Here is a 26809-nt window from a genome sequence, read left to right on the forward strand (position 1 = left end):
GACAAGATGTAGGAAATAGTTGGTAATTTTCAAAAACATAGGAGACAAGCTTGATTTGATAACTGCTATATCCAATGTCAAGCAATTTTTATTTATTGGCTATCTACCTATTTACTGAAAAAATAATAGCCGGTACCGTATATTGGCTTTAAACCTTCACCAATAATTATCGTCAGAATTACGACTTCATGAGGCTCCACCCACTTTGGCCTCGTTATAACTCAGGACACTGAAGGCTACCATGGGCATTGTTGGATTAGAAAATTTAACTTCTGGCTATAAAAACTAATTTCTCGAGTAGTTGTAAGAAGTGCTAAATGATCCTCAAGGATCCCAGCAGTTGGCTGAAACGTTTAATTCATGTATATTACTGCTATACTGTTGCGGCACTACTGCTACAGTAGTATTACTACGCTAGCATTGAAACCCCACGCACATCTATGTATCGTTCCGCCATTCATAAAGTCTTTGGGTTTCAGAGCCGATGGAGTTTCTGTCTGGTGGATGGGCGGGGCAACATTTCGGCAAAAGGTGTTTACCTTGCTTACGTAATGAATGTTTTTCGACTCTTGGCTCGTAATCATTGGCCATGGCGTCGGCTAGATCATTTTTACTCTATAAAAATTAAAACTATCGGGTTTAGGTTATTGATAATGCTGACAAAATTTTGTGTGGTTGTAAAATATACGTATGTCAACTTTCAGCTACATCCGATGCTTTGACAAGGAGCAAAGTCCAAAAAACCGTGTTACAGAGACCCTGCATCTCATAGTAGTTCTTTTCACGAGAGGCTCTCAGTTATATCTATATCTATATGGGGTTAGAGGAGTGCAAGTGTTTGCATTATGTAATTGAAACAAGCACCTAGATAATAGATAACCACCCAGTAGACATGCTTTTCTAAATTCAGTTCAGGAATCCTCAGTCAAGAGTTAGAACTCCATTTTTCTTTCATCATGACCTGTAAACCAAGTCAAATACATAGATACAGGGGAAAAGAAAAGTGTACCCATCTATATATTTATAACTAAACTATCTATCTATCTATATTTATCTATAAACAGCAAGTGTGAAGATTTTTCTGTCCCCAAAACAAACAGCAACAATAGTATGAATGTAGAAAAATCTATTGTGGTGTTTTCCTGAGAGAGAGAGAGAGAGAGAGAGAGAGAGAGGGAGAGAGAGAGAGAGAGAGAGAGAGAGAGAGAGAGAGAGAGAGAGATTTCTTGCAGGCACATGCTCACGCATATGATTACAAACTAGTTAGTAGTAAAAGGCCCATCACGTCCACGTAAAACAGAAAAGGGTGTCGTAAACTGTCAGAATTGGTCATTCATTTCTGGCAGTAAAATCAATAATGGCAATAAAATATAGATTTATGAATTTCTCATTTTATCAGGCACTAAACACGTTTTCAAATGAAAGAGAAAAAAACCCAACCGAATTAAAAACGAAAGCTTGTTTTTTTTGTATTTTACATTTATAACATACCTGAAGCAATTCCCCCCCTAGTATTGTTTTTATATCTGAATACGGTTGCTTTTTAACTTTTTTAAAATTTCTAATATTCATGTAAAGATTAATTCAGTAATTAAAAAAAGGAGAAAATTATATAAGGAATGTTTATTCATTCATTTTGGCTTAGGGAACCTACACAGGTGTAAGGAGATCAGTGGGTTACTTCATTCACGCCAGACATACATAGAAAAGGATTGTGGAAAAGATGTAAATGAGCATAGTGCTGAGTGATGATTTGTATATCTGTGAACTATACCACATTTTCTTTATAGCAAAACTGAACGTCGGAAACAAAAACTATAAGCAGTTCTTTCCACTATTGTTTTCTTATCGTTCTTTCTTTCCCTGCTTGTTTGCTTGACGTAGGCAATGGGTAACCATTCCACTTTCTTTCCCTTCTTGCTTGCTCGTCCTCTGCAAATGCTTGACTTCAGCAATGGATAACCCTTCCACAGTCGCTTATTTTGATCTCCCTCACATCGTCACACTCCTGAACGTAACGTCTCAATTGATCGAGTCCCTCGCTGACGCAGGCAAATATCTGCGACGCCAAACACCTCTGAGTGAGGATGCGAAACTGCGACGCCGTCGCCTCGGTGGATCCATGCTGACTTACAAACGTTGACAACATCCCCCAGCTGCCGCCATTCTTCCACCACTCATGTTCCCTCTCTCCCCGACACGAGCGCCCTGCCGGCAGTTCCGTTGTTCCGCTCGAAGTCTCCCAAGACGAGGAACTCGTTGGATTTTCCCTTTTGCATCACCTCGAGGATTTTGGAGTTTGCGTACGTAGGACCCCTTTCCCCCGTACACAGGAGGACGTGGTTTTTAACGTGATTGATGAAGTTCGTTTCGCTGTAGTATTTGATGACGATTCTCACGGGAGGTCTCCCTCTGGCTCTCAGGTCCATAAACGTCAGGCGATCGCAGTCGTATGTCAACTTCTTTACCTCTTCGTACTGAAAGGAACGACATAAGTTGGTAGTAATGCAAAAACTTATAGATACCACAAAAGAACTCTCTCTCTCTCTCTCTCTCCCTCAATCTCTCTCTTAATCTCTTCTAACTCTCTCTCTCTCTTCTCTTCTCTCTCTCTCTCTCTCTCTCTGTTTAGTATTCCTAAATTTACATTAATTCAAACTCATGACGTTCCTTTCAGTGCAAAGTAACGGAGTTTCACGTAATGCAAATTTAGAAATACTACAAAGGAAATAAAACACATATTAAATTATAATATAAATATATATATATATATATATATATATATATATATATATATATATATATATATATATATACTATATATATATATATATATATATTATATTATATATATAAGCTTGATGATGAATAATAGTGCCAAGACTAGGAAGAACATTCTTTAATATTACGAGCTTTCGAGGTTTAAAACCTCATCTTCAGGCTGAAAAAATGACAAGGATGAGAAATCACTAAAAATTACATTAAAATTAATTGTCTGATTAAAAGCTTCAGTAAAAAACATAAAATAAAACGAACATCACATACAAACTAAAAATTACGAAAAAACTAAAACAAAGCGCAAATCATACAAAAACAGAGATAAAAATAAAAATAATATGAAAGGTAAACAAACTACGCTCAAAAATAAAATAGCTAACGACCCACTTTGTGTACCTACTATGAAACTATATGATAGCTAGTTGAATACCGGACGAGTTGTTGTTCAATTCCGGTTTCATTTTCTTAATAAACAGCGACTCTGAAATTAAAAGGTCCAGTCTATTTGAGCAAAAAGACAGTACTCTAAAATCTAGGTGAGTGAAAGGATTTTAGAGTACTGTCTTTTTGCTCAAATAGACTGGACCTTTTAATTTCAGAGTCGCTGTTTATTAAGAAAATGAAACCGAATTGGAATTGAACAACAACTCGTCCGGTATTCAACTAGCTATCATTCTAGTTTCCATGGTAGGTACCACAAAGTGGGTCGTTAGCTATTTTATTTTTGAGTGTAGTTTGTTTACCTTTCATATTATTTTTATTTTTATCTCTGTTTTTGTATGATTTGCGCTTTGTTTTAGTTTTTTCGTAATTTTTTTTTAATTTTTAGTTTGTATGTGATGTTCGTTTTGTTTTTTTATGTTTTACTGAAGCTTTTTAATCAGACAAAATTAATTTTTTAATGTAATTTTTTAGTGATTTCTCATCCTTGTCATTTTTTCAGCCTGAAGATGAGGTTTTAAACCTCGAAAGCTCGTAATATTAAAGAATGTCTTTTCCTAGTCTTGGCACTATTATTCATCATCAAGCTAAGATTTCCAAGTAGCCGCCCAATTACTGAGACTATATATATATATATATATATATATATAATAATATATATATATATAATATAATAATTATATATATATATATATAATATATATATTATGCGATGTGTGTGTAGTGTAAGTGTGTGTGGTGTGAGTAGAGAGATGATGAGAGGAGAGAGGAGAGGAAGGAGGGAGGAGAGAGAGAGAGGAGAGGGAAGCTTAGATTGCATGATGGGAGTAGAGACTAGTATATTGGGGGGGTGGGTGTGTGTGTGGTCCACAACGGGAGAGGAGGAGAGGAGAGGGAGAAGAGAGGGGGAGGAAGAGAAGAGGAGAGAGAGAGGGAGAAAGAGAGTAGTAAGTGCATTAAACGTGAGTGCTGGACAGGATAATTATGTAGTATGTCTGGATGAAAGCAGGATTGATAAAGCATAGGGGTGGACCACTTCTGACCAAAATAGGACAATCTCGCGCATGACGCCGATCTGACTAAGTTGTGGGAAATTTGTTTCACTCAGTGGGAAAATTGAAGGAATATACTCTACAAAATTACGAGGGTAATTCCTTCCACTGAGTGTTCTCTAGTAATATAGTAAGGTATAATACGGGCTCTGTTAAGCACACAATTCTTCCGTGCGCCTAACGTGTTTTCAGAACTTGTGCCAGAAAAATATCCAAAAGGATTAATAATTGCTTTGCAAGTTTAAGTAGGCTAGTTAAATTCAGGTAAGAGTAATTTAGGTAAATGCAATTAATCTAATAAGGACTATGAATAAATTAAACCAAGGCCATAAAATTCCAGGGCAGTTCAGTTTGGTCCCAGAATTCAATTAAGTTTCTACCCGGTTAAAGTAAAATTAAGGTAAACCAATCCCAAATAGTAATGCTAAGTAAACAGACGGACTATAGAAATAGTTGATTGGAGAATGGTAATTTCATTCGTGGGAGAATAGTCGAATTGACTAGTTCGTTTGTTTCTTACTTTTTGTCCCCATTTCTGGTGTTCGTTTATGGACGGAAAGTAAACTGAATGATTGCCGTTTGTTAATATTAAATGTAAATTCTTAACTTTCCCCTTTTTGTATTCTAATTGAATTAATTAATTTAATGTTAAATGTATTCCTTATAAGGAAACAGTTTTGCTTTCCCGTCTTTATATTTCAACGTTGTTCGAGAGTTTCGGACAAGCGAAAGAAAACGGAGTTGTTGACTGTTTTTGATCCGACAAGGAGAGTAGTCTTGTGGTACCTGTCGGACAGAAGAACTTCTTTTTTCTGCCGATAAAAAGTGAATTAATTAAGGAATCAAAATTCGAAGCCAAGAAGAAATTGTTCTGGATAATGGTGCAGGTAAGTTGAAGTATAAAGACTTGCCTTAAAATTGATTTGAGTTAGATAATTCTAACACGGACCTAATTTTGACTAAATTTTCTACTACGCCCATGTAATTATAGTAATTATATAAGCCCCTGTAAAATTGTTTAATCTGAGTCTATGCCTAATTAATTCTCACAAACTCCAATATTACAATAGCCTAAGTACGTAAAAGGGCTCAAAATTTAGTTAAGTAAAGAAACAAAAAACAGTGTATTACGTCTTAATAAGTAAGTTAAGTTAAATAAGTAAGTTAAACGTTAAAAGACGAAACCGCTTGCCAACGAATGACCATTGGCTCAAATCAGCCGTCCGATAATGGCGGTCTAGCCTTTGTGGAAAATTGGAATGTTGACCTACCTTTAAGTTAACCCAGTTTGGACGCACACCTCTTAATTCACTCCTAAACTAAAAAACAAATCCTATATATCTAATCAGCAAACCCAGCGACCTCTAATTACATTCGTGGAAATAAATTGGTACGTTGACAAGAAATGTTACTTTACTTACCGAATTTTCCGCCGACAGATCAGTGTGAATGGCCGTTTTAAGTTTTGGTTGCAGATAAGGATTCGGATAGGATATGGGTTAGGATAGATACAAACAGGAAAGATCATACAAACCAATTATCTTAAGGGTTATTAATTTCTAAAACCCTACACTACGTAAATTAAACTCCAGACGAAGTTGACGAAACAAGTTGTTGCCCGTCTTCTGTTGCTGTCTGTTTGAACAAGGTCCCAAAAACCTGCGCTCGACCTCTCGCTACCCCCAGAAAAAGCCTATGCCAGGTCAATGGTTCTTATCACTCCCTAAATCAATTAAATAATTTCCTAACTAATTTGAAGGGACAGTTAAATCTATTTATTAAATCTATCTTTCAAATATTTTAAATGCTAAGTAAAATTAATCAGATTATTCAAAATATAATATAATTTTTGCAGAGCTTATACTAAAGAAAATGGGGTATACAGTGGACCCCCTGTATTTGCGTTCTCCGGATTCGCGGACTCACACATTCACGGATTTCTCTCGGGAACGTTTCCCTGCATTATTTGCGGAAGATTCGCACATTTGCGGTATTTTTCTATGAGAAATATCCACAAATTCCTGGTTTTTGTTATCAATTTCATCATAAAATGCACTTTTTGTGATAAAACTATTAAAAAAACCAAGTATGAAAATTTTTAGTGGTTTTTCTTAAGTTTTAACTAGCAAAATAGGCTGTTTTTAGCGTTTTTATAGGGGTTCCAAACATTCGCGGATTCTAACTTTTCGCGGGGGGGTCTGGTACGCATCCCCCGCGAAAAAGGGGGGACCACTGTAGTTATTTTGTAGCTCTTAGGAGTGACTTCGTTAAAGGTTAGAAAATGGATATGTACAAATAAATTTACAACATCCTCCCGGGGGGAGTTAACACAAAACACACAGTTTTGTGTCAGGTTAAACAGCTTCATCATTAATCAACTGCTGTAAGAATCGCCTCGAGTTGGTGGCGGCTCTTCTCTTCGGTCTCTCTTCTTCTGCTTGATAGCCTTCAGAATTTTGACTGTCTCCTAAATTTTGCTCCGCAGCATCTAGAGTATACACATCCTCTGGCTTAGAGACCTCCAGCGGGTAAAGTTTGTTTGTCAAAACTGACAGGAGTTGTCTTCTCCATTGCTGGTCTGTAGCTTCACAACTCTGACCAGTCCATCAGAGCTGGGCATCAGCTGAATGACCCTTGCCAATTTCCACATGCAACGAGGGGTGTCATTATGTACTAACACCACATCTCCTACTTTAATCTTAGTTTGGAACGGTTAGGTTGTATCCCCGTTGAAATAGTGTCTATCTCTTAGGGACTGCAAGTATTCCTTCTCCCACTGTTCTTGGAATGCATGTATTACCTGAGATACAAACTTGAATCTCTCATTACATTGTTCGTGGTAAAGCTCAAAATCTGGGTCATTCAGGTAGTCCCGATCTATGGTAGTGGGCAACGAGTTTAACCGGTAGCCATACAACAGGTGAGAAGGGGTAAGGGCATCGAAGGTATCTGGAGATGTAGCATCCACATATGTAAGAGGTCTATTGTTAAAACGACGCTCTATCTCAGTAACAATGGTATTCAGTTCATCAGAATTAATCCTCTTCTTGAATATAGCTTTCTTTAGTGCTGATTTGCCACCGCCAACCATCCTCTCATAGAAGCCTCCTTGATGGGGTGCCCTAGGTGTGATGAATGTCCATTTACAATTTTCCCTAGTCAGTGTGGACTGTACGTCAGTGTCATCATACAAAGACTGAATCAAGGAAGAGCCAGTTTTGAAGTTAGTGGCGTTGTCAGAAATCATTCGACGAGGGCAAGATCTTCGTGCAGTGAATCGCCTGAAGGAATTGAGAAAAGCTGTGCTGGTTAAGTCTTTTACCACTTCCAGGTGACAAGCTCGTGTTGAGGTACAAGTGAACACGACTATGTAAACCTTGTCCATTTCTTTAGTGGCTAGATTGCAGATAAGAATTTGTCCAGTCAAATCTACTCCAGTCACCTCAAACAGCCAGAGACTGTTCACTCTGCAAGCCGGTAGAGGTGGCGGAGGAGACCTGCGCAAGGCAGGTCCTTCCAGACGGTTACATAGGTGACACTTTGTTTTCATCTTCTTGACACACTTACTCAGTCTTGGTATCCAGTAGTCTTCTCTCACCTTGCAAATTGTGTCTTGAACGCCTGCATGAAGAACATTTTCATGTGCCTGAATGATTATAAGTCCAGTCAAAGGAGAATTTGGAGGTAAAAGCAGAGGAAATTTACTGCTATATGGAAGGTGGTCTGCATTTTGTAGTCTCCCAGTGCATTGCAAAAGTCCACTCTCATCCAAGAACAAGCCTAGGCATTTAACTCTGGTTGGAATTTTGTGGAATTCTTGTTAAAGTATGACAACTCCTCTGGGAAATACTGACTCTGTGTGAAGCCAATAAGAATTCGTAATGCTTTTGAGTTCTGTACTTCGACATTTTCAGAGTTTACGGGTCCCGAGTTCTTAGTTTTAAGATTCCCAATGGTACGTTTAAGGAGCCTAGTGAACTTAATTACTAACTTAGTGACATTTATAAGTTTAGGAAGGGCAGCGAACCTACGGATCTCTATGGGACAAGTAGCTTCTTCACTGACAACTGTAGTTAAAACTTCTTCAGGTGTTTCAGGTGGGCAGCATGTAGATACTTCTGTCTGCTCTGGTCACATCTCTGGGTTCGGGAGCCAACTTGGGCTATGGAACCAAATTTGACTTTTCTTAAACTGCCGCATGGAAATTCCTCTAGAGACAAGGTCTGCTGGGTTTTCTTCACCAGGTACATAGAGGTACCTCACTTCAGTGACTTGACTTATCTCATTCACCCTGTTGTGGACATAGACGTTTTTAGATTTGTCGTTTTGAATCCAGTGTAGGGCAACTTTACTGTCAGACCATATGACAGTGTCAGTAATCTTGACACCATCGGTAGTGAAAACGGTTCTGAGGTAGTCAGCTATTTTGACTGCACTATAGTTGGCAGTCAGCTCAAGTTGTGGTATGCTTTTCTTTTTGAGAGGGGCCACTCTTGCTTTGGAGAAAACCAGGTTTGCACCTTCGTGTTGGTCCATGAAATAGGCTGCAGCTCCATGGGCCTTTTCACTAGCATCACAGAATACATGAAGAGAGTAGTTGGTCCCTCTGTTGGCTGTGAAGTGTGGGAATTCCTGGTATGATATGTTCTCAAGGTCTTTCTTGATCTTCGACCACTCTTCTTGAAGTTCTGGTGGCAAAATCTCATCCCACCTTTTAGATAGTTTCCAGACCTTTTGCATAAGAACTTTGGCCAGTACAATTATGGGTGCAAACAATCCTAGAGGGTCAAATACTTTTGAAAGGTTGCTCAAAAGTAGCTGTTTGGTAAGCAGAGCTTCCTCAAAGGTAGGGGGTTTTATGCTTAAGTGGTCAGTCTTGTTGTTCCAATGAAATCCTAGAACTTTGACAAGATCTGAGCCTTCTGTTGTTCCATCACCTTCTTCTGTTACCATTTCGTTGAAGGTTGGATCATTACTGATCCATTCTCTTAAAGGCATTCCGGCATCTGACAGAACTTCCTTTGTAACCTTGTAAAGGCTGTAGAGGCTGACTGTTATAGGTAAGGAACCAATTAAGTTGTCCACATAAAATTTGGTCATGAGGAAACTAACTTCAGGTGAAGTGGGGTAGGTTTCAAAGTGATGTTGCAAGGTCGACTGGAGTAGAAATGGCGAGCAGGTGGCTCCAAAGATCTAAACCTATAGGCTTGAAGGTCCTTTTCATTGTTAGGATCTTTTAGCCAGATGAAACGTGTATAATCATGATCTCTAGGTTGGAGACTTGCCTGTAAGAAGGCTTTGCTGATGTCTGCCGATACCGCAAATGGGTTGAGACAGAATTTCAACAGGAAGTCGGTTAGATGACTAGTCAAGGATGGGCCAGAGTATAAGCAATCATTCAGACTAGGGGCCTGCTTTTCCATCCGGGCACTTGCATCAAATACAATACGAATGGGCGTTGTAGTTGAATCCTTAATCACAGGTAAATGGGGTAAATAATGGACATTTGTCAACTTGTGGTCTTCTTCTGGCACTGTTGCAATGAAGCCGAGAGACAGTTGTTCTTTGATGATCTGGTCATAAATTTCCAGATATTTATTAGTTTGTTTCAGCTTGTGAATAGTACTGTTCAGTCTTTTCCTTGAGAGTGCTAAGTTGGTAGGGAGTTGTTTCTTATCGACTTTCCAGGGGAGAGATACCTCATATCGTCCTTCAACCATATTGATGGAATTCTTGAATTCTTAAAGTACAAATTTATCCTCGGGTGACATCTTGATCCACAATTCCGACTGATTCTAGAGTCCAAAGCTGTTGGATGGGGTCTTCAGCAAATTTGCTATCAGACATCTCAAGTGGTATCTCTAGAGCAGCTTTGGAAGGTTCATCAACTGCCAGTCTCTTTACAGTTACAGAATGAGTACTGATAGGGGTGTCATTACTAGGCAGTTTACCAGCGACCAGATATCCTAAGGAGGACTCAATCAGGTTCACTCCATTTGCTTGTGGAGAATGGATAAAGTCAAAGTAGTGATCTGTGCCAACAAGCAGTTTCACCTGGTCAATCTGACTACGTACTTGACAAGTTAGGATCAGCTAAGGTGACCTTCTGGCTCTTCAGTTCAGAGACTATCTTACAGAGTCCAAGAGGCCTAGCGCTCTGAGGTAGTTTAGGTACGACAATAGCCTTTAATGTTACAAGGCTGTCATCGTTTATCCTGACAGGTACAGTGACTGTACTATATTCTCTAGGTTCTTTGGTATCCCAGAACCCACTGATGCTCAGTTGGACAGGATTGTTTCGTACAAGTTTACACTCTTCCACTGCCTCTTGTGTGATGAAGGTGTGTTGCGTCCCAGAATCAAACAGTGATCTAAGTTCCTTGGTGTTGCCTGAGGGCGGACACACCACTTTCATTAAGGCGGTAGGGAGAATTCCACTTGTTTGTGACTTTAAGTCTTTGTCACTGTCATTGTCTCCACAATAGTTCACAGCAGAGACTTCAGTTATGAATCAGGGCACAATGCTGAATGGTGTAGTCCAGTTTTACATGACAGACCTTTTTGGAACTTTACAAGACAATCTGTTGTCTTATGGTTAGGTGAAGTGCATTTCATGCAACGATTTTGTGCAGTAAGTCTTGAAATGCATTCTTGCGTGGTCTTGTAAATGTCACACTGGTAGGCTTTATGTTCTGGTCTATCACAGAATACACAACTTTGAGTTCTAGCGGTCTTATTAGGCTGACCTGGATTGACAGAAATACTCAGATTCGTAACATCATGTTTCTTAGGGGTGTAAGAACTAACCTGAGTTTTGGTCTGATTACCTGGTCTATGAGAACTTTGGTTAGGCTTGGGTTTTCTATGTGAGTAATCCTTATTCTTATCCCTGGGTTCAAAATCCAAAGAAGACAAGGTCAGGATTATCTTAACTTGCCCCTCTCTAGTATCTAGGAGTGAGGGGTAGTCCTGTCCACACTTGTTTTGGATTTGTTCTTTCACCTTGCCAGGTAGTTTTTGGAAAACTAAAGGACCAAGTATCCAGGTACAGTGATCCGAATTAGGTTTGTTTCTTTCTATGCCTCTAACATATTGTTCAAGTTTAGCCCGGAAGCCATGTAGTGAATCCAGATCTGCAGAAGGCTTAGGCAGGCATGCTACTTGACAAATTAGAGATGAGGTTATTTTCTCTGGATCAGCAAAAGTTTTCTTCAACATGTCAATGGCGTCTAAATAGTTTTCATTCATGACAAGGATATTTTTAATCAGAGCTAGAGCTTCACCCTTCAAACATCCCTTCAGGTAATTAAATTTGTCAACAGCTCTCAAGTCTGGACGAGAGTGAACATTAGACTCAAAAATATCCAAAAAGGGGGTAGTGATAAAGACGGCAACTTAACCTGATGCAATGGCCTAAACTCTGTTGCAATACTCTGGGGTTTGGCTTCCAGGCAAATGATTTTTAGTTTCTCCAAAACTTCGGTGCTTTGTATGATGATTTGGTTGGCATGACGCTGCTTTGCAGTGAGCTGTGTTCCATCAGGGTCTTGCTCAGAGAACCCTTCTTCTCCAAGTTGAACTAAGTACTTAAAGTTGAGTTCTTCATACTTCTTTATTTGAGACTCTAGCCTAAGACGATATGCCTCCAAGGTCGAGGACTCAACATCACTTGCCCTTTGAATTAGGTCAGCAGCGCTTACGCATAGATCCTTGCAGGTTTCCTCATAAAGTTGGAGGGAATATGCTAATTGTGTCGCAGACATTTTATGAGTTTAAAAGGTAACAAAGCAAAAAAAAAAAAAAAAAATCCCTGGACAACAATACAGGCCTTAAAACATCCCACTGGGGATGCCAATCTTCCTTTGTGGGAAATTTGTTTCACTCAGTGGGAAGATTGAAGGAATATACTCTACAAAATTACGAGGTTAATTCCTTCCACAGAGTGTTCTCTAGTATAATAGTAAATGGTATAATACGGGCTGTTAAGCACTCAATTCTTCCGTGCGCCTAACGTGTTTTCAGACTTGTGCCAGAAAATCCAAAGGATTAATAATTGCTTTGTAAGTTTAAGTAGGCTAGTTAAATTCAGGTAAGAGTAATTTAGGTAAATGCAATTAATCTAATAAGGACTATGAATAAATTAAACCAAGGCCATAAAATTCCCAGGGCAGTTCAGTTTGGTCCCAGAATTCAATTAAGTTTCGACCCGGTTAAAGTAAAATTAAGGTAAACTAATCCCAAATAGTAATGCTAAGTAAACAGACAGACCTAATTTTGACTAAATTTTCTACTACACCTATGTAATTATATAAGCCCCTGTAAAATTGTTTAATCTGAGTCTATGCCTAATTAATTCTCACAAACTCCAATATTACAATAGCCTAAGTACGTAAAAGGGCTCAAAATTTAGTTAAGGTAAAGAAAAACAGTGTATTACGTCTTAAATAAGTAAGTTAAACGTTAAAAGACGAAACCGCTTGCTAACGAATGACCGTTGGATCAAATCAGCCGTCCGATAATGGCGGTCTAGCCTTTGTGGAAAATTGGAATGTTGACCTACCTTTAAGTTAACCCAGTTTGGACGCACACCTCTTAATTCACTCCTAAACTAAAAAACAAATCCTATATATCTAATCAGCAAACCCAGCGACCTCTAATTACATTCGTGGGAATAAATTGGTACTTTGACAAGAAATGTTATTTTACTTACCGAATTTTCCGCCGACAGATCAGTGTGAATGGCCGTTTCAAGTTTTGGTTGCAGATAAGGATTCGGATAGGATATGGGTTAGGATAGATACAAACAGGAAAGGAGATCATACAAACCAATTATCTTAAGGGATATTAGTTTCTAAAACCCTACACTATGTAAATTAAACTCCAGACGAAGTTGACGAAACAAGTTGTCGCCCGTCTTCTGTTGCTGTCTGTTTGAACAAGGTCCCAAAAACCTGCGCTCGACCTCTCGCTACCCCCAGAAAAAGCCTATGCCAGGTCAATGGTTCTTATCACTCTCTAAATCAATTAAACAATTTCTTAACTAATTTGAAGGGACAGTTAAATCTATTTATTAAATCTATCTATCAAATATTTTAAATGATAAGTAAAATTAATCAGATTATTCAAAATATAATATAATTTTTGCAGAGCTTATACTAAAGAAAAGTATAGTTATTTTGTAGCTCTTAGCAGTGACTTCGTTAAAGGTTAGAAAATGGATATGTACAAATAAATTTACAACATAAGGTTCCGGTAAAAAAAAGTCATCAGTCAGTATTTGACCCCACCAGAGTGAAGAACAAGGAAACTATCATCCAGTACCTGGAGATTAATGGGGACCACTCTCACACAAGGTCGTGAAAGAGATAGACAATGGGTGTGGGCAAACAATTCCCATAGTGACCCATAATTTATTTGTTTTCTTGGTTTTCTTTTATGGCCACCTACTAATGACGTCACAAATATGCTCCGTAACGATGAGATGGTCTAACCCTGTACTCTGTTAATCCTGGATGAAAGGAAGGTTTCAAGCAAATAGGAGATGGGAGTAAACGCTCCTTTATGATTGGGTCAGTTGATGAAGGTTAATAAGAATTGTAAAGCATAATCTGCCTCAATGATACCTGGGAAGGTGCTTGGTGCGTCTTGACCGAGAGACTAAGATAACAAAAGGGTCATAATTTTAATTAAGAAAGCAAAACGTCTATATAGTTCAGTGCACACGAGAGGTTGTTCCTTGGTATGCAATTAGTTCTAAGAAGAACGTGTATTGCTTCAATGAAAATTTAAAATTTCTATCGCTCGAGTGATGTGAAGTGTCAGAAAGAGGACAGAAAATGAAGGCGCTGAGTTGTAAAACAGAAAAGATTTCTTGAAAAGAGAGCAAAATGATGGGTGTTTGCAGATGATACATGCTTGGTTGGTGATAGTGGCAAGAGACTGCAGGGGATAGGGAAAGAGTTAGCCAGTGATTAAGAGAGTAGAGAGATTTAGCAATAAATGTTAGTGTGGATGTTGGCAGAGTAAGAGCAGATAATTTGTTGAAGTACTTTGAAGAAAGGTAGGAATGATAAATGTAACATCAGATTCTGGTGATGGTATAGGAATGAATGTGCTTTTTTTACCAACCAAAAGAAATAATAAAACTCTATTAATTCCGTCATTTGATTCATTTATACGTTTTAAATTTCACATAACTCCCTTATTAGCTCCCTTATTAGATGAGTAATTGCTTTTACCATGCTTGTCCCTGATGCTGTGAATACTTTAGTGGGTAGTTCTGACAAATTCCATTGCCTGAACGATTCGTCAGATGAAAAAAAAAAAAAAACCTCGGGGCATGGTCCTTCAGTAACTTACCTCAATAAGCTGCGCGGTGGGAGGGATGTGAAGTTCATCCTTCAGTCTGTGGACGTAGAGGGTCTTGGAATTCTGACCTGATTTAACGATTTTAGCAAATCTCCTTCGTCCGTCGATGACTTTCACGGCGTACACTTGCTGCCTGGTCTTCTTGAGGTCGTCTACCTGTTGCGTATCATGTTTAGAAACGCTAGTATACTTTTCTTATGTTATATTGTGCCAAGTATTGCGATTGAGATCTTCAGCCAACAGACAGGTTTCAAGGAAGAAAGCTCAGACTGTTCTTGTCCACATAGAAACAGGTAAATCGGAGTGTTCTTGTCCACATAGAAACAGGCAAGACCTTCACAGACCCTGAAGTGTGTAAACCCCTCTCAATCTATCCACGATTAAATAACAAGGTAAGGCATTTCATCTAACATTTGATCTCATCATGACCTTTGCCAGCTTAAAATTTGTCTGCTTTAGTATCTCTAGTTATAGGTGATACATGAAAGGAAAACATGAATATACTTCTGTACCTAAATATTGATCGTAAATGAGGATTTGACCTGTGTACGAGTACGTGTCATGGACTTCCACAATGGCCAAGTGGCTGAAGAATTTAGGAGACCCTTACATGAAAATAAGAGAATGGGATACCAAGGTTTTTTATTTTTATTGCGAAGTGGAAGTCATGGTATCTCCTTTTATTTTCATGTGAGGATCTCTTTAACACATGCATATATACACACAATTCAATTGCTCTCTATACGAAAAGTAAAACAAACCTGAACTTACCGATACATAATTATGGGCGCTGACACCGGCCGCCACTGCACCAAGTTCGGGAAAAAGATAATTTTGTGCCCTTCTTCAATTTTCTTCTAAATTTATGCCTTGCAAGAGTTCCTGGATTAGTTCTATGTTGATTCTTGTAGCATTTTGTTCCTGAAAAGTTCCTTGTAAGTCAGGTGAGAGAGCATTTGAACATACGCACCAAACTATACAACAGATTACCGCTTGAAATGAAGATCATAGAAGAAGAAAGCAAATTTAAAAAAGAACTAAAGACTCTCCTATTCTGCGGGAGAGAAATGCACTAAAAGACAATTATATAATATATTATGGAATATAAGCAGCAACTTATTTGAAAATGTACAAAGGCCCTTCAGAGAGAGAATCATCCCTGTGGAGGGCTGTACATAAAACCAAACAAAGTGAAACAAAGTGAAAATACAGGGAATGACGCCAGCCGAAGGCTTCTAACAATTTGCGCTGGCGTTTCAGAAATACAAAGTGATGTGTTTTGCTAGCGTCAGAATTTCGAAATCGATGTCATTTCGAATTCTTGAAAGTGAGTCAGAGAGAGAGAGAGAGAGAGAGAGAGAGAGGAGAGAGAGAGAGAATAAACAAAAAATAACTGACCATTGTAGTTCTCTCCAGTAACGTTTTGTTCATGTTCGAGGTCATCTCCCTGACAGTGTTTCTGCGATTTGATCATGTCATTGACGACGTCCATAATCCGATCATATTCGGTGGGGCTCTCCGCGTTTCTCAATGTATTCTTTGCTGCCCTGATGGCCGCTTGCTTTTCTGAAACCGATTTCGTGACATTACCGATTTCCGTATTGTATCTCTGTAACCTCTGTATCATTTTGTTGTTTTCAGAGACAACGTGTTTCAGCTTCACCACGATGTCTTCCGTGACGGTTTTATTGAGTTTCTGCAACTCTGCAATTCTCTTTTGTTGATGCGGAACACCTGAAAATTTGCTTCGTAACATCTCCCGTATGTACGGCGATCCATCATCGAGAGCTTTGCGTGCTGGTCGGTGCATCCGTTCGTGATTCAGGTAGTTTACAAAGGCAAGCAGGCTCCATGTGAATGGTCAGGTCCTCGTGGGAGCTGACTTGGAATTGCCCTCGGCAGAGGGGGCACCGTTTTTCGTTATTTTCCACCATTCTCTTCAGGCAGCTGAAGCAGAAGGAGTGCGAGCACTTGAGAACGAATGACTTGTGGTTCAGGCGGTCGTATTCCTCCCGGCGGCAGATCGTACATTCCATCAGTGGCCTGCTGCTGGAAGGACTGGAAAGGAGGCATATTGAGTTGAGATCAGGTCAAAAAAGAAAAGAAACGAAGACTAGAGTGCATCATTGCCTATCATTGTTGCTAAGAAATTCGTCATTCGCGATAAACTCATGTAATAAAAATTTACATATTTACAGTGAAATGTATTAATGATCTCCTCAGTGTTTACGTTAGAATATTGCAAAGCAAAAGGGCTTTCCTGTGAAGCATTTTAAATCTGGGGTCGGGGGTGAGTCAGCCCCGCCCAACCGCAGTATTGTAGCGTGGTGTATGGTGTTGGCGTGCCACCTCGGTGGTCGCGAGTTCGATTCTCTGACATTCCATTTTAGGAGTGAGAGATGTGTATTAGAACTTCACTCTCGACGTGGTTCGGAAGTCACGTAAAGCCGTTGGTCCCGTTGCCGAATAACCACGGGTTCCATGCAACGTAAAAACCATACAAACAAACAAACCAACCGCAGTTTTAAAACTCTTCATAGGAAAAGTACGTGTCCTCTCGCTCCGTATTTCACCGTAAACACGGTGTTCAAAAGCCTTTCTTTGATCTCTTGCACATTAATCCATTTCACTATATAGTTATTATTTTTTCCCCCATAATGTGAAACCCAATATTCACGTGGAGCAATCGTATAGGAGCCATGGACTTGAAGTTCAATCTTCCTTAAGAGTAAAAAGGGCAAGACTGTACCTCATTGTTAAAGATTGAGTTTTATAGGCGTGGAACTAGTAGAACTATATCTGTGTGTGTATGTACGTACATGTATACACATATGTATATTTATTTATATATACATACACATAATATATATATATATATATATATATATATATCTATATATACACACACATATATATATATATATATATATATTATATATATATATATATACATATTTATGTATTTAACATTTCTTTTTTGCACCTGGGACTCATTCAGCCTAGAACCGTATCAAAGTGCTATTAAAACATCCTATCAAACCGAAAAAAAAGTCACTAAACTGAATTTTAAGTTTACAAATACTTCCACCGCAACCACTGGCCATGCTTACCGTACATGATTCACAAACACGGAAAAATCTTACCATGAATGATATCCTTTTAGATCAATACACACAACAATAGATTTCCCTTTTAAGAGAATATGCAATTCAAGACGCGTTTGAGTTCTCGAGTGCGTTCGAAATTTCACAAAGCGATATTTACGTGAGAAAGCGACTGGGTAAAGAAGGGATCTGCTTGGAAATGACGCCTTCGACAAGTCCTTTATTCTTATCTCAACTCTTTCATTCTTATCTTGTTTGAGTTTTGAATGAGATGACCGATGTATCCGTTGTCATCGCGACGTTGAGATTGAGATAACGGTACTGTGCTTTATCGTTGTTTATTTTCATGATAACGTAATGTACTTATGTATATTTTTTACTCGTTCCGTTCTTTGTTAGAATGTGTGTATGTATGCATATACATGAAGGCATAAATATATACTTTTAAGTGTATACGCACACACACACATATATGTTTATATATATATATTATATATATATGATATATATATATATATATATTATATAATATATATAATGTGCGCACGCACGTGTATGTATGTCTTATAAATGCATGTGTATATAAATACATTGAAATACATGCTTACACATATATTTATATATATAAGTATGTATACATTTATTATTATACACATATATATGTAACAATATATGTATATATATAAGATAATATATATATATATATATTATATATAGTATATATATATATATGTATGTATGTATGTATGTATGTATTTTTATGTTATTATACTGACCTTTACTTACATGGCTTTGTTTTGGGGACTTCTTGGGCAATTACTGCGACAGGCGGAAACACAAGAGAGCTAAGAATGGGCTGAAGACCTTACTTCCACCAGGGGAATTTCAGATAAACACTTAGGTTTTACTTTAACAATCAATTTATTTACAATTTAACACTTAGACCAGAAGAATTAGGAATTTAAACAGACAAACTAACAGAGACCTGTCGAGTGATTAAACTTCACAGAATTCGAAGCACTGAGGATTTATGGTATGATCCTCTTGAAAAGGGACACTGCTGGGTAGAACTCTGGTTTATTCCACTGTGAAAGGCATAAGATGAATTCTAGTCTTCCACTTAACAATGTCTAGAGAGTATTCTCTACACCTTGGCACTGAAGGTGCTAAAAATGACTATTCGGATGCGAAATAGCTTACATTAATTTTACACACTGTGCTGACTCAGTCATGGTATTGTGAGAAAACGCACTATGAAAAGAAATTGGAATTCAGTATAACAATGTAGGAACACGTGACTGGATTTAAAATAACCTGAAATAAAAACTTTACCTTTGAACGGGGACAAGTGGAGCCTGGTCGAGATGCATAGGCTGTGGAGGGAAACTTCAGGGGAATTATGCGCTGATAAATTGACGGGGGTGGCCATATGGAGGCCACGTGCAACAACTCAATGCAGGAGCTTCTAAAGGGACAATGCGACCAACAGGAGATGTGGGGCGGTTCTAAGAGCTTTGTCGTTATTGTTGTTGTTTAAGATTAAGCCAGCCTTGTGCTGGCACGGGCTCTTGCTCCTGGAGCAGCCCATAACTGGATCATCTGTAAAAAAAAAAGAAAGAAAAAAAAAAAAAAAACAGTGCTTTTGGCGGTTAGTTGGTGAAGTGAAAGAGGGTGACAGGCAGGATTGTAACCCTTTTGAACCTTACGGTACCCGGCAGTAGGAGAGAAAGTTTTATAGTAGTGAGGAGAGGGCTGAATAGGAAATGGAAGCAATCTTATGTTTGAGGGAAAGGGATTATCTTTTTGTTCCTGAGAGATGGAGGCGACATCAGTAGCATCTTGCCTCAGGCTGAGGCAAGACGCTACTGACGTTGTGACCTGCCGCCAACATGTTTTTGATTTCCCAATGACTTTAGCAAGGGCCTGTGTGGTTTTCCCCGGCATGGTGACGTCACACGCAGTAGGCTACACAACCTTCATTCTGGCGGCACTGTCTGAAAGGAGAATTTTTAAAGGTAGTCACAAGATGTACATATACATATAAGGGTGTCGCCTTGCAATTGTTTAACTAACAAGGCGGCACCCCGATGGTTATTTTCTGACCTACGATGATATTCGCAAGTAGCGGTTGGTATACATCACATCTTCGTCAAAGTATCATGTCCGTGATGATATTTCTTCTAAGTCCCCATCAATCGTTAATTCTTGTATTTAGGTTTAAAGACGGTAAAACACATAGTGAAATAACAAGTTATATTTAACAAGTTTACATCACAATGATATCTACAGGAAGATTTGGATAGCTCTTCAAGCGGAGAGGTGTGATAGAAGTCTGATATACAATTCTGTTACGAGAACATTAGTCGAGCGATACATTGCACAATGTTACACAAACACATGAGTATACGTAACTAGGACTGTGACGTAGGCACAGACTGTCAAGAGAACGACAACATGTATTTTGCCAATGGGGCATCGGTTGGCGTTACCTTTTTAAACTGATGATCTAGGTGTATACAAACGAAGATGTGATACAAAGCGTCGTCAGAACAACGTCAAGGCAATGTCAGCTATTCACTAACTGTTGTTTACAAGTGCTGCAAGCTCCTACTGGAATACAGGAGTCATCACATTAACACAACAACATGTTGCTACACATAGAATGTCTCAGTACATTCTAATTTATATGTAATCATTACACATATAACAAAAAGGGTCAGGTATCAGTGTTTCAACAAACGAGCTCTCTTAATTATGATTAAAAGCAAGGTTGGTGGTTGAGGTGACTTGCTAAGGGGGCTACTTCTTTTCAATATTATATTATATATATATATATATATATATATATATATATATATATATATATATATATATATATATATATATGTATGAAGGCATTTTAAGAACAGGGTTGGTGGTTCACACGTCTTGAAAATGGACGTTCAATGGGCTTAGATATTTCCATGTATATCGTTGGTGTTTATCACCCACTCAAATGTTGACCAAGCCCACCATATTTAATTTCTCTAAATGAATGGCTCCCGTCATATATTTTATGTGTATATATATATGTTTTATACATCTATATATATATATATATATATATATATATATATATATATATATATGTGTGTGTGTGTGTTTGTGTGTATACAAAGTTGTCAACACGGATATAGTGTAACCATTCTATCTTTATTATTGCGAATACGTTCTTGACGATGCAAAATTTCCCGATCTTTACTTCTCTCAGCACATAACGACCCCCTCTCCCCCCACCCCGCTTGTCTCATCATGACAATTAATGTCAAAGTCAACATAGGTGGCATGTGTCAACCAATTCCCGACGGCGATGCTCGACATAAAATCAGCAAAAAAATGGAAGAGAGAGAGAGAGAGAGAGTAGAACACATTTTTTTTAGCTAATGGGCGAACAGCTTCTGATTAACTTTTATTATTCCAGATATCAGTATGAAAGTCATTTTAAAACCCCAACAAATTTACATTTCGTCAAAATCTCTTGTCTTCTTCTGAGAACTTTCCAAACGTTTCTCTTAAAGTCCAATAGCTGGCATCAGGTTGCACTTTCTGCTGTTTGAGTGATTCCAAACGTTTAATTAAGACGAGAAAGTCTTATCCTGAGTGTCATACTGGCCTACTGAGCTTAGAGACTACAATGCTATCGAGCAGTGGCTCCTTTTTAACCATAATTCCTGTGTCTTTACAGTCTGCTGTTAGACTAATGATGATACATTTTCTTGGTGTACATTATAAACTAAATACATAAGTTTTTTGAACAACGTGAACTTATGTATTAGTTCACTCAAACGATATTTACTCTCATTGGGGGATTGACAGAAACTTCGTGGATTTGTATTTTGTTGAGATTGGATGATCGACAGAAACTTCGCGGATTTGTATTTTTTTGAGACTGGAGGATTGACAGAAACTTTGTGGATTTGTATTTTGTTGAGACTGGAGGATTGACTGAAACTTCGTGGATTTGTATTTTTTTGAAACTGGAGGATTGACAGAAACTTCGTGGATTTGTATTTTGTTGAGATTGGAGGATTGACAAAAACTTCGTGGATTTGTATTTTGTTGTGATTGGAGGACAGAAACTTCGTGGATTTGTATTTTGTTGAGATTGGAGGATTGACACAAACTTCATGGATTTGTATTTTGTTGACGCTTTGATAAAATATGAATTGTCGAGGGTTCTAAACTATATTGAACCTTGTAGACCATCTTTAATTACGTAATGATAGTCAAAATGATATTGATTTGCACAGACCCAGGCTGGAGTAGGCATACTCAAAAAAAAAAAGAAAAAAAAAACCCAGTCGCAATTACACTGTGAATAACGCTTCTTCTGAAATTGTGATAAGATTAGATTGATGTTGGTAAGGGTAACGGATTGCTGGGAAATAATTGTGTGTATATATATATATATATATATATGTATGCATGTTATGTGTATATATATATATATATATATAATATATATATATATATATATATAAAGTATATATATACACATACACACTTGGATATTCTGACTTTCATTTTCCTGTGGTATTCGCTTATTCAATGAAGTCACGTGCATCACTATGATTTAATATATATATATATATATATATATATATATATACTATATATAATATAATATATATATATATATATATATATATATATATATATATATATATATATATATATATATATATATATATATATATATATATATATATATATATGAAAACTTTTACAGGCGATGCTTAAGTAAAGTGTCTATTAATAATGTGCTCGTATAATACAAATATAGTTTTGTGGAATGATATAATGTAAATAGGATGTTACTTGACAAATGTATTACTTTTGCACCTAATAAGGAATGCTTCAAGAGTTACTGAAATGACGTTCATATGTAGAATTTACGTTGTGTAACTTAGTACATAAGCGTCCTTCATAAAACGGGAAAAAAATGGAATATATGCGGCATTTCAGCATTGGTAATGAAACTTTTTCTGTTAGAATTTGCAGATGTCGATGTTAATGACCTTACTCTAGATGTATTTTAAAACACACACACATATATATATGTATATATATATATAGTATATATATATATATGTATATATATATGTATATATATATGTATATATATATGTATATATATATGTATATATATATATGTATATATATATATGTATATATATGTATAGTATATATATATATAGTATATATATATATATATATATATATATATATATATATATGTATGTATGTATGTATACATGTATGTAAGATCTGCCTTGTATAGTATTCAAATGAGCGGGGTCATATTGACGCAGATTCTTATATACTATTAATTCCTATGGTATAACACTTAATTTTTCATTTCGGTTTTCTTCAGCTGATGATGATATAACTAATTAAATATGTATATGATTTCTGCCTCTTCATTCAGTGCTTATTATGTCAATGCTACCTATGTAAAAAAAAGAAAAAATAGCCAGTTAGCCTTCTGTAAGTTGCTTGCATTGCTCTTACGAGCTAGGGACTAATGGAAAGATTAACTACTGAAAATGCTTCAAAGAACAAAAAAACATGCACTTCTCCATCAGTGATTTGTCCTTTAAATTAACTTGATTTTCGTGTGGCGTTGTGTCATTTGCTTTTCGATTTGAATGATGAACTTGACATAACTATTCCCTCTTTACTTTCCTTTCACTTCTTCTTGCAGATAAGGACTGGATGATCAGTATTGAATCTGCACTTGTATCTGCCATGACTGCGTGAAAACTAAGTTCTCTGTCTGCCTGGTTGCCTGTCTGTCATGGGCATCAGAGCTCCGTGGCATGCGGGGAAGGGAAACCAGGTGAACTTTGGGAAGGAAAATTCAGGGGGGCCAGTCGCGTGCATGATCTCTCTGCTTGAGCCACTTGGCATACTCCTCTAGGAAGCTAGGTAAGCGGTTTTTTTCCCCTTGCTTTTCCCCTCTGTGTTTGTAAGTCTGTCTGTAGCAAAGCTGCTGAAAATATTTGCAATACATCAGATCAAAATTGAACTAAATGTTTGTGTAGAAGACATTAGTCTTACTTTTATTAAAAAGGGCTTCCTTCTACGCAGATATAAATTAGAAATTATACTTTTTGCATTCGCTCTCCTAATCGTGAGGACAAACATCTCTTTCCAAAGTACTGCATGGCTGAAGTAATTAAATTCCTTTGAATGATGTATTTGGTGATACCAAGAAACGTATCCTAGCTAAGCAAATGCGGAGACTTATCTTAAAGTTTAAAGGTGCACGAAAGTGATAAAAAAGAGAGAGAAAAAAATATAAATGAAAAAAAAATAAGAATTGGAAAGTAAGAGCGAAGCACTAAATCTCGAGCAGAGCGGAAGGTAATATATCTCTTCTGATAAATCACAAGGTTCATTGGCGGGGCTTCTCGAGAGATTTTTAATCTTTTTCCTTAAAAGAAGAAGAAGAAGGAGAAGAAGAAGAAGAAGACGAACGCCGTTTGTTGACCGAAGCTAAAAACTATGTACATTAGAGTTTCATGCATAAATAGTGCCGTGCCGCCTTGCACGATAGGCTTAGATAAATGAAAGTGAATTATTGCCCGTTTGAGGTATGTTTAGGAAGCGCTTGCTTGCTTGCTTGTTCGCGCTTACAGAAATATATAAATATGTGAACGTAGTATAGTTAGTTAGTTAGTTGGCTAGTTATTTTATTGAAAAAAAAACATACAATTATTAGTACAAATTTATCCACAATGAGACATAATACAGAATAAACAAACAATGGATGTGTCCCTCATACGATAGTGATATTGAGCAACGTTGGATCTAGGCCAGTTCCTGGACGGGTGACCATTATGGGAGAGGGTCGTGGGTTTTTTTCATCTTCATTGTGCACACTAGGCAAGACCCATGGAGGTCGACAGTTGAACCTCTGCGTCAGGATGTGGTTTCTTTTCGTTTCCAGAATAATGGTTCTCCCTTCTATTTATTATAATAATAATTATATCAGTGGTCATTGGAAAGCAATGGTTGTTTCGCCTCTCGTTTTGTTTATTAAGAGATACTTTGAATGTAACTTATATAAGGACTGAAATATGCATACACACACACATTACACACACACACACACACACATATATATATATATATATATATATATATATATATATATATATATATGTGTGTGTGTGTGTGTGTGTGTGTGTGTGTGTGGTTGTGTGTCTACCTGTAATTTGAGGTATGTGTGTGTGTGTGTGTGTGTGTGTGTGTATACATAATAATATACACTCAAAATTACAGGTAGCACACAACCACACACACACACACACACACACACACATATATATATATATATATATATATATATATATATATATATATATATATATACAAATATACACTGCGCATGTATGTGTGCCAATGTAAGTACCATACGCTCACATCTACGAGTGCATAAACGCATTATTATACTCCATCAAAGCTCCGAGAAGAACTCCTGGCAAACACATTATGGCATCCCGGGGCGGGCGGGGGGGGGGGGGGGGGGTGGGGGGGGGGTTGTGGTCTATGCGCGATGCATATTTGATCGTTCGCGTAAAAAAAGACCCAAAACGGGGAATGTAGCGAGGCGTCGAATCGGGGCGGAGGAATACATTATACCTGGCGGACAAGGCGGACAATTCCTGAATAAGTAGTTCGGGATTGTGGGACAGTTATGGTGATCGCTACCGGCGGGAATCCCAAGACTCTCGGGAAGAGGAGAAGAAGAAGGACAAATTGCAAATCGCACCTCATGTTTGTGGCAAAAACTTCGCTGTGATGTCCACATAAGCGAAAATCCAGCACAGAGGGGGGGGGGGGGGGGGGGGGGTGGGGGGGGGGGGGGGGGGGGGGGGGGGGGGGCGGTTATAAATGGAGATGGGGATGAAGGAATTGCATGAATACAAAACAGCTGGCCTAGAGGGAAAGTGTCCCCCCGAAAGAATGTGACAGAACAAAAACAAAGGCATTTTACCGTGCGGACTGATTTAACAAAATTAAAAAGGGTCGCAGGAGAAATAAAACACCTTAATGAAACTGGGGAAAGCTGCCGGAAGAAAGCGAAAAGAGGACAGAAAAGAGGACCCATTTGCTCTTCTTTTTTTAGGAAGTTGTTTGGTGCTGGTTTGTTCGTTGTCAATGTTTTTATTTTCTCTGTACCTTTGAACTGATGACACAAGCTTCGCTGCTTATGAGAGGATGCCCGGGGTTAGATGAAATCGCTTGACAAGTTGCGAATCTGTCACACAACTTTATTTTCTGTGACCTTCAAGTTGAATGACATTGACCAATACCTTAAGCAATGATTATTATCGCTTATTCATTAAGATCTATCATATTATGTTTTCTCTCTCCAGACACCTTGATAAGATTTTAACAGCAAGTATTTTTTTTTCTTCTTTTTAGCACTTGATAGAGATCATATTGAGGGACTTCGTTCATTGATAAGAATAATTCGGCAACTGAGACTATGAATTCCCCCCCCCCCCCCTCCCTCTCTCTCTCTCTCTCTCTCTCTCTCTCTCGATAGCTTTCACTCTTATTAGGGTTAATTGTTTAGAGGTATTACAAATTTGAAGTTGAGTGGTTTTTTAGCTTAATATTTCATATATGAAAGCATATAGAAATATAATGTGTGAAAGTAGTGGTATACTCATACATATATATATATATATATATATATATATATATATATATATATATATAGATTGTAGATGACAAACCTTTAAAAATTGCTAAGTTCTAGACAGACAGCATTAAAATTGCTAAGTTCTAGACAGAAAGCAGTTAAAAAGTGTTAAGTTCTAGCAGACAGCAGTTAAAATGGCTAAGTTCTTTCTCTGTGAAAGTAAATGTCGTTCAACGGCCACATTACGAAGAATAACACTCATGCATTATGGCAACATAATGTACAACGCTCACTACGAATAGCCCACATCTAACCCAGGGGACTGTTTATCATTTCAAGTGGTGTGTTTTCGTTATAATACCGATTTAAAC

General features: G+C 37.7%; 1 long non-coding RNA gene across 1 annotated transcript; it reads right to left on the reverse strand.

Moving 5' to 3' along the window:
• Positions 1–1641: 1641 nt before the first annotated feature.
• On the reverse strand, positions 1642–16350 carry LOC135216965 (uncharacterized). Its single transcript, XR_010314990.1, has 4 exons — positions 16038–16350; positions 15411–15560; positions 14631–14795; positions 1642–2477 (listed from the first exon to the last, which is right to left on the reverse strand). It is a non-coding gene; the product is annotated as an uncharacterized LOC135216965 (long non-coding RNA).
• Between the last annotated feature and the right edge of the window lie 10459 nt (positions 16351–26809).

This window comes from Macrobrachium nipponense, chromosome 7 (genome assembly GCF_015104395.2).
Source record: "Macrobrachium nipponense isolate FS-2020 chromosome 7, ASM1510439v2, whole genome shotgun sequence".
Classification (NCBI taxonomy): Eukaryota; Metazoa; Arthropoda; class Malacostraca; order Decapoda; family Palaemonidae; genus Macrobrachium; species Macrobrachium nipponense.